Below are 17,337 nucleotides of genomic sequence, written 5' to 3'. Positions count from 1 at the left end.
GTATATATGAATGTAAAATATGCATCTTGTTGATCTCTCTTGCTGGATTTTAAATATACACATGCCGTTCAAAAATTTACAGCAAAATATCTCCACATACTGCACGTAGAGAATTACCCTTACCTTCCCATGTTGCTATAATAATAGGCAAGCTTAATGACACTCTGGACTTCCACTGAACATCAACTGTGAAAGGAAATATTATTTAATGATATCATAAAATGATAAAATCTTATAGATGTATTGCACAAGAAAACAAAGTTGAAATGAAGCCAGAGAGTGGTGGCATTCTCCTTTCCTTACTGTATGATGTCATAGCGCTTAAGTTATCTTCCCACAGGAGATATGTGTCTTTTATTTAGCTGGAAAAATCTGTTTGGCAAAAGACAAGCTTTTATGACAGTCTCCCACAGGAAGAGAACTGAAGCACTATGACATCGTGTGATAAAGCATGGAGAAAGCCACTACTCTCCACCTCCATTTCTGCTTTGTTTTCTCATGAAATAAAGTAAAGAAGTTCTTCCTAATGTTTAAGTGCAACCTCTTTTCTTGTAATTTGAATCCATTGGTACATGCTTTGTGGTCTCTAGAGCACCAGAAAGCAAGCTTTCTCAATCTTCTTCATCACATCCCTTCAGATAGAGTCCAGGAGGGAGGGTGCTGGGACATTTCCATCGCTGCCCCCCATTATGATGCCAAAGGTCTGTTGGGCCACAAGGGCTCAAAAGAGTCCAGCAGGGAGGCTGGAAAGCAGGACATCATCTCTTTCCTGCCCCCATCACCACACTCAAAGGCTGTGTGGCCACAAGGACCAAGAAAAGACCAGCAGAGAGGGATGGCATCAGGATATCTCCACAGCCCCCATCACCACACCAAAGACGTGGCCAGGGCAAATGAGAGATGAGAGAAGACCTAAAAGGGGGAAGATACAAGGGGATCAGGTAAGTACAAAACATGGATGAAAATAAACAAATGGAGATGTAAGGGGTCAGTCAGGGTAAGCAACCAAATAACATTGGGAGGAATGACATAGAGTGACAAACAGCTGCTAGGCGGCAGCAGCAGTAGTGCAGGAGGATGCTGAGCAGTGACACTGTAGCTAACATGAGTTAGCACTGCACACAGGGATCTCACCAAGAAAACCCTATGACAAGACAGTCCTAAGAGTAACAAAGGCAGTAGTAGAACACAAACTGTGACATAGAAAGGAATAACAGGGAAAATCACAATAGAAAGATGATCAACAGCATAGAAAAAATCAAAAGATGGGAAGGCAAGCATCGGGCACATTAAACAATGCAAACACTGTCTGAAGCAGCACCACTCATACTATAGGAGTATGGAATGTGAGAAGTATGAGCCAGGAGAAACTAGAAAGAAAGAAAGAAAGAAAGAAAGAAAGAAAGAAAGAAAGGGAACTCATAAAGACAGCAATATTAGGGGTGAACAAGCTAACATGGACAGGAATGGGTCACTTTAACTCAGACAATTACTCAGTATTCTACTCAGGAAATGAAGATATGAAGAAATGAGGTGGCCTTCATACTAAGGAGAGGTTTAGCAAAATCAGTCAGAGAATATAATGCAAAGTCAGTCAGAATCATGTCAATTAGGCTCCACTGAATATATATAAATGGTATAATCCAGTTGCTTCTGACTAGCTTGAAAGTCTGTGTTGGTATGTTGTCAATTTCTTTCTGTACTTATTTATAGAATCTCTCAATTTCTTCTGGTTCTGTTTTTGCTTTTGCTTCTGCCACTGCCTCTTTGGTTGGCACAGGTGGGTGCCTGGTAGAATTTTGTGAGACCAGCAACCTATTCTTTGCAAACATTATTTTTATATATACTATTACAATAATCAATACAGAGAATAGAGAACAACAAAAAAAAGGAAAGACCAGAAACCTCTTCTACAATATCTGGGAACTCAAAGGAAAGTTCAAACCAAAAGCTGGCCGCTCTATGACATTAAAAATAACATTTTTCAGAATGAAATAAAAAGACATTGGATGCAATACCCAGAAGAGTTATATAAAAGAGATTTAAAAATGAATGACACATGGAAAGAAGAACCATATGAAGATGAACCCCAAATTCTAAAAAGTTAGGTGTAAACTGCAACAAAATAAATAAGGAAAAATAAATCACCAGGAACAGATGATATTCCAGTTGAACCGCTACAGTTCACACAGACAATCCACTCTAGTGTTAACTAATATATACCAACAAATATGGAAAACAAAACAGACTGGAAATGATCAATATACATCTCCATCCACAGAAAAGGAGATACAAAAGGCTCCAGAAACTGTAAGACCATAATATTAATTTCTCATGTGAGCAAAATTATGCCTAAAATTATGCAACATAAACTCTAATCATACATGGAGAGAGAAATCCTAAAGGTGCAAGCCAGGTTCAGAAAAGGAAGAGGCACTAGGGATCACGTTGCAAGCATATGATGGCTAATGGAGCTCAACAAGGAATTCCAGGAAAAGAGCAGCATGTACTTTACAGAGTATAGCAAAGCCTTTGACTGCATAGGTCACAAAAAACTATGGATGGCTTTTAAGGACATAGGACTGCCACTACATCTGATAGTCTTGATGAGTAATCTCTACTTAGGACAAGAGGCTACTGTAAGAAAAGAATACAGAAAAAGAGAATGGTTTCCAATTGGCCAGGCAATTCTATCACCCTATCTGCTCAACTTGCATGTGGAAAATATTATATGAAGACCAGGTTTAGACTCAGAAGAAGGAGGAGAAAAGATAAGAGGAAAGAATATCAATAATCTAAGACACGTTGATGGCATCATACTACTAGCAAAAAATATCACAGATTTCAAACAATTATTAAAGAAAATCAAAAAACAAAGTGCAAAGGCAGGCTTAATGCTAAACATAAAGAAGACAACAATAATGACCATGGAGGACCAAAACACATTCATTGAAGAAACTGAAATACTAAAAGACCTCCCATATCTTGGATCAAACATTGTTCAGGAAGGAGACTGAACTCAAGAAATCAGAAGAAGGTGAGGAATGGGGAGGGCTGGTATGAAAGAACTAGAAAAGATCCTAAAGGATAAAGATATACAACTGAGTACTAACATTAGAATTATCCAAGCCACTGTATTCCTCATCACCATGTATGGATGCAAGAGCTGGATAGTCAAGAAAGCAGATAAGAAGAAAATAAATTCACTTGAGATGTGGTGCTGGAGAAGAGTTCCAAGGATACCATGGACAACTAAAAAGACAAACAACTAGGTCCTTGAACAGATCAAGCCTCAAATATCCCTGGTAACCAAGGCGCGTTACAGACCGCTCCTTTGGGGCAGCCTGTACCCGCCCCTTTCCCCGATGGATCAGGGCCTCAGCTGCCATAGCAGCAGCCCTGGCCTGGAAAGGGGTGTCCTTGGGGCTTCAAGTGGCAGGGAAAGGAGAAAGGGGCCACTCGGCCCCTTTCTCTTTTGTGACGCTGGTGCAGCCATGTAAAGGCTGCATCAGCTCCACAAACCCAGGAAGGAGCTCCGTTTGGAGGCGGCGCGGTCGTGACATCCTAATGGCGGTGCCCATGTAGAATGGGCGCCACCATTTTGTACGTACTGTATACATACTAAGGTTGGGGGCATCTGAAAGAGACCCCCCCGAGCAACCCTAGTACGTACAGAGTACGTACTAAAAGACCCTTCTGGAAAGGGCCCAAGATAATCAAACTGAGACTATTGTACCTTGGCCATGTCATGAGAAGGCATGATTCATTTTAAAAATACAATAATGCTTGGAAAGTTGGAGGGAAATAGAAATAAAGGAAGACCACACTCCAGATGGATAGTGTCAATCAAGGAGGTCATAGGTATGAAGTTACAGGACATCAGCAGAGCAGTGGAAGACAGGAGACAACTTGAAGGCAGTTAACAACTACAGTACATATTATCACCTCTCCAAGCTAAACATAAACAGCTCTCTAAGTCCTTCCCCACAAGGCTTGATTTACAGACCTTTAACCATCTTGGTCTGTCTTCTCTGGATACATTCCAGCTTGTCAATATCCCTTTTGAATTGTGGTGCCCAGAACTGGACACAGTATTCCAAGTAAGATCTGACAAAAGAAGAATAGAATGTCACTACTATTTCCCTCAATATGGAAACCTACAGAAATTAATTCTCTTATCTATGCTCTGTTCTTCAAGTGATTTAATATATGTTTAAATAGTGGGGGGAGATGCTGTACTTTTATTCTCATTGTTAAATGTCTTTTATTGATACAGATCAGTGGTCTCAGAGACCTTTAATGGATGACTGTATAAATGAAACTACCTTTTCTGCCATTTGGTATTTGTATAGCACCAATGGGCCCGGTCACACTGCATTTTAACCTGGGCTCCAAACCGGTTTAAATTGGAGTAATTCTCACTTGAGCTGGGTTTTCCTGACCCAAATTAGGGGGTCATTCACACTTGTGCTGGAGTTTTCTGACCTGGATTGGGGGTGATGCGGTACAAATCCTCCTTAACCCGGGATTTTTAAAATGGGTTTTCTTGTGGTTCTTTTCAAAAGAACCTTTTTTTTTTTTTTTTTTTGCAGGGGCTACCAATGGGGACTCAAAAGTCGATCCCATCCAGTGCATCTTGCCGCCTCCAATCTTCCTGCCCTTTCTCCTTTTCCTCTCCTCATGCCACCTCCGATCTCATCCTTCCTCCTCTTCCTCTCCCCCTGCCTTCTCCAATCTTGTCCTTTCTCCTCTTCCTCTCCTCATGCCACCTCCAATCTCTTCCTTCCTCCTCTTCCTCTCCCCCTGTCTTCAGTCTTGTCCTTCCTCCTCTTCCTCTCCCCATGCCACCTCTGATCTTGTCCTTTCTCCTCATCCTCTCCCCCTGCCTTCTCCAATCTTGTCCTTCCTCCTCTTCCTCTGCCCTTGCCACCTCCAATCTTCCTCCCCTTCCTTCTCCTCCCTTTCCTGCCAGGATCATGGCATTTTATCCCATTGCCAATGTGAACAGAATCAGGGATAAAATGCCACGATCATGGCAAATAAATGCCACAAAGAGATTCTATCGTGGCAAATCATGGAAGTAACCTGGTTTCCACACCAGGTTATTTCTGAGTGTAAATGGGCCCCCAGAGTATTTTCAGTGTCTAACGGGTTGTTCAGATGATGAAAATAATCTAGGTTGAATCTGTGTTGCTCACATGTTTTTTGAATGCATCTGATTAAATTTGTGGAGGCTGCCAAAGTCCCACTTACCCCCAGGATAATTGATATCAGGTTTTTTGTCGAGTTTTTAGGCAATGTGGCCATGTTCTAGAAGAGTTTCTTCCTAACGTTTCGCCAGCATCTGTGGATGGCATCTTCAGAGAATGGCAGGAAGAAACTCTTCTAGAACATGGCCACATAGCCCAAAAAAACCACAACAACTATGGATGCCAGCCATGAAAGCTTTTGACGATATCAGGGTTTTTTTCAAGTTTTAAAAAAAGATATACAGTGTGAATAACTGATGCAAATAGACCCATGATAAACCAGGATAAACATTCAGAGTTTCAAATACATTCACGTTATCAACTTCATCTTTATTTGGGTGCTGGCATGATTGAGCAACTGAACACACAGAGATGTGCATAGCTGCAGTTCCATAGTGTGAATAACAAACCCAGAATGTGCGGGTGAGATTATTCACATTGTCACACTAAAAAAAAAAAAGACATCTGAATGGCCCCTAAGGGATAGAAAGCTCATCAAAATCTCAGTGTTATCCACTGCTGCACAAGGGCTGCCTGACATGCCTACTTTGACTGATTTTTCCCCCCCTAAGCTTGGATCCTATCTCTCCTGGAATGATTTGGACAGTATGTGTTAGATATTCATCTGACTAGTGCTAGCAGGAGATCCTACCAAAGTTACGATGAAGGAAATAAAAACTTCACTCCCTATAACATGACAGATAGAGCTGTACTATGAGCTTTCACCATCTGAGGTAAAGAGCAAGAACAAAAGACACCTCATGCTAGAGTATTAGACTAAATCAGAAGGTGAATCACACTTCAACACTGGCAATAGTGTTCTCTGTGGCCCTTGGAGGTAACAAGCTAACTTGGGAGGTGGCCAGCAGAGCATGGTATGGCATGCAGAACTTTGTCTTCCAACAGAGGGGAATGGACTAAGTGTTCAGGGAGAACATCTATACCTCAATATTTGCCTCCTGAGGTTGTTGCCTTATATTGGAGTCCAACATTTCTGACAGCAAACCTGCTGGTAATGCTTTATACATAAATCAACAAAAAAAATGATGAATGACTGAGGAAATTTGCCTTCGCAACTTGGCTTATCTGTATTGGAAAACTCTAAGGTAAACCTGCCATATCTCCTTCTGTGTGTGTCACCATCACTATTTCCTAGGAAGAAGTAGACCCTTACCCGTGGCTAGCATGAGAGCATTCAGAACAGGGTATTTTCTTTTCATTGAATCTTATTGAATTATCAGATGCAGTTAATGTATGCCATAGCAGCTTTATTCATCATTAGTGTAATCTAAAATAGTGAGACACACACAAGGGTCATTGAAGCCAATGGAACTACCCATACAGTTCAGTACTGACATCCTATTGTTTTCAATGGGACGTATGCCTGGGTTTCTTAAAGATTTCATTCTGATTTTGTATATACATTCCCTATATATGTATGTATAAGCATGCACATATATACATGTAGAGAGAGATTATTTACATCTAAATATAGTTAGATCTTTAGAAGAAAATCACTTCCCGTGCTTCAGGGTTGATGCTTCAGGCTTTATTTACAACAGCATGAATTAGATTAGAGCATGAAAAGATTAGAGAACCTTGCTCTGCTTCTCTGAGGGTTTCATCCCCAAAATGAACATTTTTATCAGTCTTACTTCATTAGGAGGACGCCAGCCCCAAGACCAGCTGGGCGCGCTCACGCGTGCTGGGAGGACTCCTTGCCACCAAGCAGGCAGCGTTTGAGGGAGGGAGGAGTGGCCGGTGGGAGCGGCTTACTCCTCAAAAGTCGGCTCGCCGGCTCCCCAACCGAGGACGCCAGCCCCAAGACCAGCTGGGCGCGCTCACGCGTGCTGGGAGGACTCCTTGCCACCAAGCAGGCAGCGTTTGAGGGAGGGAGGAGTGGCCGGTGGGAGCGGCTTACTCCTCAAAAGTCGGCTCGCCGGCTCCCCAACCGAGGACGCCAGCCCCAAGACCAGCTGGGCGCGCTCACGCGTGCTGGGAGGACTCCTTGCCACCAAGCAGGCAGCGTTTGAGGGAGGGAGGAGTGGCCGGTGGGAGCGGCTTACTCCTCAAAAGTCGGCTCGCCGGCTCCCCAACCGAGGACGCCAGCCCCAAGACCAGCTGGGCGCGCTCACGCGTGCTGGGAGGACTCCTTGCCACCAAGCAGGCAGCGTTTGAGGGAGGGAGGAGTGGCCGGTGGGAGCGGCTTACTCCTCAAAAGTCGGCTCGCCGGCTCCCCAACCGAGGACGCCAGCCCCAAGACCAGCTGGGCGCGCTCACGCGTGCTGGGAGGACTCCTTGCCACCAAGCAGGCAGCGTTTGAGGGAGGGAGGAGTGGCCGGTGGGAGCGGCTTACTCCTCAAAAGTCGGCTCGCCGGCTCCCCAACCGAGGACGCCAGCCCCAAGACCAGCTGGGCGCGCTCACGCGTGCTGGGAGGACTCCTTGCCACCAAGCAGGCAGCGTTTGAGGGAGGGAGGAGTGGCCGGTGGGAGCGGCTTACTCCTCAAAAGTCGGCTCGCCGGCTCCCCAACCGAGGACGCCAGCCCCAAGACCAGCTGGGCGCGCAAATGTATTTCGCTTAAGGGGTTTTTTTTGTTTTTGTTTTTTTTTTTTTTTTTGCGAAGTACAGGCGTTCCTTCTAGGAACAGGAATTAATTTGCTCGCCTGATTGTATTCGGCTGAGCAGGGGTTTTGTAACTAGGGTAATTTGGATAGTTTGTATTTTAGGAATGACATTTTTTTCTGTCTTCCGTAGCTGTTGTGGGGTCTTTTTGTTACTACTGGGTTTGGGGGGGGATATGAGATGCGGGAGGCCAGCTGTGGTGGCAGATGCACTTGGAATGGGAGCCTCAATAGAGGTTGTGTGGGGCAAGGGGAGGTATGGCGGTAGGAAAGTGGATTTGTGTCAAAAAGGAAGGCGAGATAGATGCGTAACATCTATCTCTCCTTCCTTCCACTTTCCTAACCAAAGAGGCCTGAGGGTCAGCCCAGTCGTACCACAAACCCTGTCTCTGCTCCTGTGTAACGCCAGGTCCATAAAAAATAAGTCCCACATCATATACGATCTTATTCAGGATAACAACTGCGACCTGGCGTGCATCACTGAGACCTGGCTTGGGCCTGAGAGTGAGGCAGTGTGGGCACAGGCCCTCCCAGCCGGGTTCTCAGTTAAGGACCAGATCAGGTTAGGTGGGCGGGGGGGCGGTGTTGCCTTGGTCCATAAAAACACCCTTTCCTTAACCAGGATCCCAGTCCGGAAAACAGATCACATCGAATGTATTTACCTGTCCCTGAAGGCCAGAGACAGCCTGGGGATTTTGTTGGTCTACCGGCCACCCCGTGCGCTAACAGACTCCCTGGCCGAGCTGACACAGCTGGTCTCAGAACTGGTGTTGGAGTCCCCTAGGCTTCTTGTCCTGGGGGACCTCAACATCCCTTTCGGGGCCAGCGATATTCCAACTGGTGCAGCTCGGGAGTTCATGACTACCATGACAGCCATGGGCCTGTCTCAGTTGGTCTCAGGGCCAACGCATTGCGCTGGTAATACCCTTGATGTGATCTTCAGTACGGACTTGGAGGCTCCGTGGGTAGAGATCTCTAACATCTCTCCCCTGTCATGGACGGATCATTTCTTGGTTGAGGTTCGAATCAAGGCTTCTACCTTAAGTCCCCCCGGGGGTGGCGGACCTATTAGGATGGTCCACCCTCGAAGGCTGATGGAACCCAAAAGGTTCCAAGAAGCCCTAGAGGAGTATACGACTGGCACTGACGGCGATTCTGTTGATGCCCTGGCCAACATCTGGGATTTTAATCTTTCCAGGGCTATACACAGTGTCGCTCCCAAGCGTCCTTACCGGCCTGCTTCCAACAAACAACCTTGGTATACGGAAGATCTCAGGGTAAGGAAGCGGGCTGTGCAACGACTAGAGCGTAACTGGCGAAGACATCAGCGCTTATCCGACAGGACACTCCTTCGCTCTCACTTGAAGGCCTATGGAGTGGCAATAGGTGCAGCAAAGAACTCGTTCTATGCTGCACGTATTGCGTCCGCAGAGTCGCGTCCAGCAGAGCTGTTCAGGGTTGTGAGGGAGCTAACTCAGCTCCCTCCCTCCCTGAGCCCTATTTTGGTACCATCTAAAGCCTGCTGTGACGATTTTAACAACTTCTTTGCGGATAAAATCTCTCGGATTAGGGCTGATCTTGACGCCGGTATTGATGCAGATCCTGTAAGAGAGGCGTCCGAAGCGTCCGTGGCCCCGGTTTTACTGGATCACTTTGAGTTTGTTAGTACCGATGAAGTGGACAAGATCCTTCGAAGCGTTAGGAAGACGACGTGCTCTCTTGATCCCTGTCCCTCATGGTTGGCAGCTCAGGGGGGTGATGTGGTGTTGACTATGTTGCACCGCATCGTTAACACATCTCTAAGAGAGGGTCAGTTTCCATCTAAACTGAAAGTAGCAGTGGTTAAACCCTTGCTTAAGAATCCCTCCTTAGACCCCCTGATACACAACAATTATCGGCCCATCTCGCTGCTACCTTTTTTGGGGAAGGTGATCGAGAGAGCAGTCGCCTTCCAGCTTCAATCGATCTTGGATGATACCGACTTTCTGGACCCATTTCAAACCGGCTTCCGGGCGGGCTATGGAGTTGAGACTGCCATGGTCGCCTTAGTTGATGATCTCCGTCTGGGCATGGACAGGGGAAGCGTGTCCCTGTTAGTGCTTTTGGACATCTCAGCGGCTTTCGATACCATCGATCATGGTATCCTTCTGGGACGCCTGGGGGAGTTGGGTATCGGGGGCACTGCTCTGCAGTGGTTCCGGTCCTACCTCTCGGGCAGATCCCAGATGGTGGAGCTGGGGGACTGTCGCTCCGACATGAGGGCCCTTACATCTGGTGTCCCTCAAGGAGCGATTTTGTCCCCTATGCTATTCAACATTTACATGAAACCGCTGGGAGAGATCATCCGGAGACATGGGGCGCGGTGTTATCAGTATGCTGATGACACCCAAATAGTCTTCTCTGTGTCTCCGACTGATGCAGTAACTAAGGATGGCATCTCTCCTCTAGATGCCTGCTTGGCGTCGGTAATGGGCTGGATGAGGGAGAACAAACTCAGTGTGAATCCAGGGAAAACGGAAGTACTGGTGATAGGTTCCCCGGCTCCGGGTGATGAGATTTGTCATCCGGTCCTGAACGGGGTCACGCTCCCCTTGAAGGACTCGGTGCGCAGCTTGGGGGTGCTCCTTGACTCGTCGCTCCAGCTAACACCTCAGGTGGATGCGACGGTCAGGAGTGCTTGCTATCAGCTCCGGCTGATACGCCAGCTGCGCCCTTACCTGGACCGTAGGAACCTTGAAACTGTTGTACATGCTTTAGTAACCTCTCGATTGGATTTCTGCAATGCGCTCTACATGGGGCAACCCTTGTACCAAACCCGGAAGCTGCAAATTGTACAGAATATGGTAGCTAGACTGGTCGCTGGTATTTCCAGGTCGGACCATATAACACCTATCTTAAAAGATCTTCACTGGCTGCCTATTCGCTTCCGAGCTCAATACAAGGTGTTGGTTTTAACCTATAAAGCCCTAAATGGCTTGGGCCCAGGGTACTTGGAGGACCGCCTCTCCCCACATAATCCGCCCCGCACACTTAGATCATCCGGGACAAACCTGTTAGAGGTTCCTAGAGCACATCTTGTAAGGACCTCACAGAGGGCTTTTACCATCGTTGCCCCATCTTCCTGGAATAAGCTCCCCTTAGAGCTTCGCTCTGCCGCCTCATTAGATTCTTTTAAGAAGAATTTAAAAACATACTTATTTAGATTGGCCTTCCCTCTTTAGTTTAATTGATTTTTCTCTGCCCTTGTTTTCTTCCTTTGACTCCGAAATATTTGTGATTGATTGTTTGTACCCTGATATGTGTATTTTTTGACTCCTGTTCCTATTTTTTGTAGTAATGTTTTAACTTTTATATTGTAATTTAATTTGTATTGTAAATCCTATTGTAACTGTTTTTAACATTTGTAAGCCGCCTTGATCATTTTTTTGGAAAGGCGGGGTATAAATAAAATTTATTATTATTATTTATTATTATTATTATGTGTGAGGGAAATACATTGCACAATGGACTGATAGGGCTGTTAAAAGAGGTCTTTGTTGAGTACTCCACTGTGCCCCACCAGCGTCTTTAGTGCTAAGCTCTAGAAGAAATCTGATGTAGATTTCAAGCAAGTAGGACAAACCTGTTTGGCATAAATAGCTGCAGAGCTACCTATGTGTGCCCTGATGAGCAATGAGTGTTCGCTGAGCTTCTATTCTACTTTAAGGAGTATATGATGCAAGAAAACACAGTTGGGGGGAGGAAAAGAAAAAATATCCCAAGTTCCGAACAACATTGTTGAAATAAAATTCCTTAAGAAGTGTAGAAGTGTGTGTATTGAAGAAATGGAGGAAATAATTCAATATGCTCATATACATAGAGCTTGCGGGGGGGGGGGGGGAATTAGACTACAAATCCCAGAATTCCCCCATGGTCATGCTTGCTGGAGCTGTATTCCAAAATAGGTTCCTTTTGCACATTTTGATCGTATCCAAAGGATAAATACTTTGACTACAGAAGAAGTATTTCCCTACACACGGACACACACACACACACTCCAAATGAATGCTATCTAGTGCTTTTTCATTATTTGATTGCAAGAAGGTATTATTAGTATTATTGGGAATAACAGATAAAGCAATGATGGGCCACTTCTGATTATCCTGGGGGCATTTTTGATCTTCCCTGGATCTTTGCAGACTACTCTGGCCCTTCAACCTCCCCTCAAAATGACAAATCAGATTTATACCCTTCAACATTTCACAGATGAAAATTGGCACTTATGTCCAAGCAATATCAGTGTGTGGACAAAATGGCAAAAGTTATCAAGAATAGACAAGCTAGGAGAAGCTGCAACAATTTACTTTTGTCTGAGTCTTCAGGGAAGGGCAAGATTCCATTCCCCTCCCAGTTAATTGAGTGCAAACTACTTTTGCGAATACAACTTGCGCAGGTGAGGTAAGCAGAAAATGAAGGAGGGAAGTGGGATGAGGAGAGATGCTGGGACATTTTAAAAGCAGCTGAAAAGTGAAAAATAGTCCCGATTCAGATTTGAGTCTGGATGCCCAAGTTTCAGCTGTAGCAAGGAGTGCATTTGCACAGTTTAAACTAGTGAGCCAGCTGTGCCTGTTCCTTGAGAAGTTGGATCTGGCTAAGGTGACACCTGCCTTGATTGCATCCTATTTGGTCTGTTGTAATGTGCTTTACATGGGGCTGCCTTTGAAAACTTTTCAGAAACTTCAGCAGGTGCAAAAGGCTGTGGCCAGGCTGTTTACTGAAGCTGGCTAGAGGGATCATGTCATTCCCCTGCTGAAACAGCTGCACTAGCTACCAGTCCAGTTCCGGGCAGAATTCAAGGTGCTGGTTTTGACCTTTAAAGTCCTAAACATCTTGGATCCAGACTATCTAAAGGTCCTTATCTCCCTATACAAGCCAGCCTGAGCGCTAAGGTGGGCAAGGGAGGGTTTTCTCTCAGTCCGACTACCTTTGAAGGTGTGGTTGGTGAGGACCCGGGAAAGAGCCTTCTCCGTGGCTTCTCCCAGACTGTGGAACTCTCTTCCACGAGAAGTTAGGTTGGCCCCTCCCTGCTCTCCTTCTGCCAGCAGCTGAAGACTTTTTATTCATACAAGCATTTGGTGTAATATGGTGTGCTGTTTTAATGTATAAATGGTTTTTAATTTGTTTTAGCTGTTTCTAACTTATGTTTTAATGTGGTTAATATTTAATTATCTTTTAACTTTTGTAAGCAGTGTTTTAGTTCTGTCTTTTTTTAACTATTGTAATCTGCCTTGAATCCCACTGTGGGAGAAAGGCAAGATATAGATCCTTGAAATATATAAATAGGGGAACAACAGAGAATTGTGTCTGCTATATCAGGATGGCTGAAGGGCATGATCAGGATGGAGGGCTAGAAAATATCCCTGCTCTGGCCATTTTCCAAATCTAAATTCAGAGAAAGAGAATGAGATGGGGGGGGGGGGAATACTTTTAGCCACATAGAGTAAAACACTCCAATATCTATACTGTAACCCCATACAGCTAAGTCTGTGGAAGAAATAGCTCATGGGAAAATGGCACAGGCAACTCTTTTCACCTCCACCACCCTAGAGAACTACAGTTCCCATCAAAAACAGCATGTGTGCCATGGATGCTTAAAATTCTTGAAAAATTATCAGTTGAGCCAGTCACAGATTTCCTGTTATCTCGTGGCTTTGGCTCTTATCAAAGAGGATATGACTCGCCATTTCTAATACTGCTTCTGGAGAATTTCATTTGCCCTGCTGTGAAACAGTCAAAGGCTTGTTTGCTAACTAGGCTGAGGCTACATGCCTGAAATGGATTTCATGCTACTAGCTTGAAGTGGATTATATAAGAATTGTTTCTTGTCTGTATGTTTTTAACATCAGAGGGGGAACACTGAAAATAAACTTATGTGCTATTTTTTCTTCTTTACTGTCTGGTTTTATATCCTGGTATTCCAGTTTATTTGTTTAAGAATATTTTGGACTGAAGATGCAAAGATGGGGTACTGTGGTGTAAATCCAATGAAATCTTAATCCCTTTAGACTCTATGCAGCCTGCATAATGATGGCTGGTTGCATTTAAATCTCACCTTTTTAGTGATTACCATAACATTAAGGTGGTGGATAGTAGTGACCTTGAAACTTTCCCTATATTAAGACAGAAAAGTATGCTTAGAGTACACACCGGATATACCCCTGTTCCCTTTACCTTCATGAATTTAAACATTTGTTAATAAATTTAATAAGTAGAGGATATGCTGAATATAGGTATTACCATGAAAGACAGCTGATCTACTGCTCCTCTACTTGTAGATTAAACCTTACTTGAAGGCTAGCTCAGTATGTGGGAAATGTGTTTGGTCATCTTGTTCAGACCTTGCATCGATGACATACTGATTCACTAGTGCTACTGACACCTGACATCTGGGTCACACTGACCCTTCAGCACTATAAAATATCTTGTAATGAGTCTCAGACCAAGCAAGGCATGCTGAGGCAGCTGCCATGTGGATGCCAGCAGTGTGAACTGAATTCGCTATCTTACCATAAATGTCTGTTTACTACTTGTTGCAATAAGAGACTCGTAAAATCTTATCTGCCAGGCTCAAGAAATGTCAAGAAAGTCACATGCTCTTTTTTTAGTTTATATTCTCCTTCATCAAAATTAAATCTTGTGCAGTTTACTGCTGTGTCAGAGGTAGGAATCCTACAGCCTTCCAGATATTCTTTAACTGCATCTTCTAGAGTTCTTTACTGTTAACACAGAGCTCTGGAAGTTGCTTCTGGGGATCTGCCAAGTTCCTACCGCCTGAACTATATAAAAGAACAAACAAAATATTGAGAGAAACCAAGAATAAAAACAGGCCAGTGAAAATAATATTTTTTAAATGCACTTAAAGGATAATAGAACAAACAAAAAAGCACACCTCTTTAGAGAAGGTGGTCAATTGAATTACTCTCCTTCACACTAGGGGCTTGTCTATATTGGCCAAAAGTCTGGTCCCAGTTCAGATCAGCCACGATGGTGGCTGGCAGCCTTTCCTTGGCACTCTGTTGGTGGAGTTAGGACAGCTCCATAGACAAGCCATCCTCTTTCGAGTGGGAGATGGCTCAACTCTTGGCTCAGCCCAAATCATGCCTGATTCAGTTGTCCACATGCCAAAAAACCCCACTCACTTCAGGATTGACTGAAACTCTAGGTTTTTTCCCAGCTTTGGTTCCTCCAAAGCAAAGCCAGATTAACAACAAAAAGCCACAGTATTTCCCTGGAGGTCACTTTGCATGGTGGAGGCATACAGCAGCAGCTCTGAGGTGAGTTTGTGGGGTTTTGCCCATGCAGACAAACCCTAGGTGGCTGGTAGTCTGGCCATTGGTGTCTGCTAATCTGAATGGTTAAGATGGTCTTATCTTGCTCGTGGGGAATGAGTACCCACACTCAGAAATCATAGGCAACCAGTGGGTTGAGTATTATATTTTTCAGGGCTCATAATGTGTCTCACCCTCAGCTGCACTGGAAAAGAACTGTTTGGAAGGCCATAGTAGTGCTCATTAGATGACTGAAATTCAGTGATAGATGTCACTTGTGGTTAAAGGGCTCCAACCGCAAGAGGAGAAATTAAGCAAATGTGTGGATTCTTATGTGAAGAATGTATTTTTATTCTCTCTCTCTCTCTCTCTCTCTCTCTCTCTCTCTCTCTCTTGCACAACAGAAGAAAAGGCCTTCCAATAACAGGCTGACCTCTCTCTAGGTTAGTCTACCCTGAAGCCCAGCCAGCATCTGTTGCTTTCCAGCTTGGAAAGCTACAGATATCTCATTCTAAGCAAACAGGATGTATGGTCCCCCCCCCCCCCCCCCCGCCGATGGTTTGAAATTATGAAGAAAATGTCTTGTTTTTAAAAAGCTACAATCGGTGCTAAAAATGTCCAGTGATGAGCTAGTGTACTGCTGTGTGGGGATATTTTGTGAAAAGCACACCAGTTTATTAATGTGTTTAAGATTACAAGGAAGGCACATCAAGGCTGTTTGATATTTACAGAGATATGTGGGCTCTAGGGAACAGTTTACATACAAGAGTGTTAATACACTGTCAAAGTCCTGGGATTTATTACTCAGTAATATAATATATTGCCATCATGAAATGCAAAGCAGTATAACTATCATCAGTTCTAAAAGAACTGTTATTTTCCTAATAGCATCACCTATCTTATACAGCACTGCTTGGCTATTGCTGCTACCTCATTTCCCATTACTTTCTTAAAATAATCAAAAAATAAACATCACAACATTTAATCCTGCATATAACTATCTCTTATCTAATCTATGCAAAGCTGATGCCATATGGGCTATATAAACATTTTTAAAAGCAAAACAAAAAAAAAAAAAAAACCACCCCACCCTAAGTTTTGAATTAAGTTTGACAGGAAATTGGATCCCACTGGAAACTGATATCTAAGTGGAAATTTGAGAAGTGAGACCATGTAAATGTTTTTTTGCTTCATACAGTGAATTTTCTGGGATATATTAGTCAAAATCTGATTAAACACCAGCACTTGCCTAAATACCCTCACGGCTCCAGAACCCATCTGATCTTGCCAGCTAAGCAGGGTCTGTCATGGTTAGCGCTTCCAAGGGAGACCACACAGGAATACCAGGTACTGTAGAATATATTCAGAGGAAGGCAATGGCAAAATCACCTTTGCAGATTCTTTGCCTAAGAAGACCCTATGAAATTCATGAGGTCTCCATAGGTCAACAGGCCAGCTAAGCAATTGCTTAATTTCTCTACAATCCAACTAAGCAATCACTCCCTATATGTTCCAGATGATAGCAGCAGTGAAGATGCTCAAACAGGAAACCAGCAAAAAGGGATACAACATGCCAAGGAATAACTCGTAGTAACCACTAACTACAACAATAAGAAAGGAAAGGTGCTGGTCTTCAGTAGTAGCATAGCAAGTGTGACAAGAGGGCTTTAAATTAAATTGTTGGGGGGGGGGGTTGCAGATGATAGCTCAAACATCTGTCTAAAGGCAGGCTCTAAATACAAGGATATGAATTCTAGAAGATAAGGGAGAGAATGTGATCCAAAGAAAAAGTGACAGTAAATTAATAGGTATGAACAAATAAATGTCTATGTACTAACACAGACAATTTGGGAAACAAGATGAGCTTGAAGTCCTGGTATGTGAAGGTAAATATGACTTTATAGGTATAATGTAGACTTGGTGGGATGACTCCCATGATTGGAATATTACAATTAAAAGTATAACCTATTCCAAATGAATAGATCTTGTAGAAAAGGAGGGGAAGTAGCATTATATGTCAAAGACAAATTCATTTGTACAGAAAGCCATGAGAATGTTCAGAGTGGACCAGATGACAGTATTTGGGTAAAAATAAACAGAACAATAAATAAATTCATAGTTGCAAATATTGCTATAAATAAATGCAACATTGTGGTAA

Source organism: Sceloporus occidentalis, unplaced genomic scaffold (assembly GCF_023333645.1).
Source record: "Sceloporus occidentalis isolate IW3139 unplaced genomic scaffold, rSceOcc1.0.p SCAF_2, whole genome shotgun sequence".
In the NCBI taxonomy this organism is placed as follows: domain Eukaryota; kingdom Metazoa; phylum Chordata; class Lepidosauria; order Squamata; family Phrynosomatidae; genus Sceloporus; species Sceloporus occidentalis.
This window is presented reverse-complemented; position numbering follows the sequence as displayed.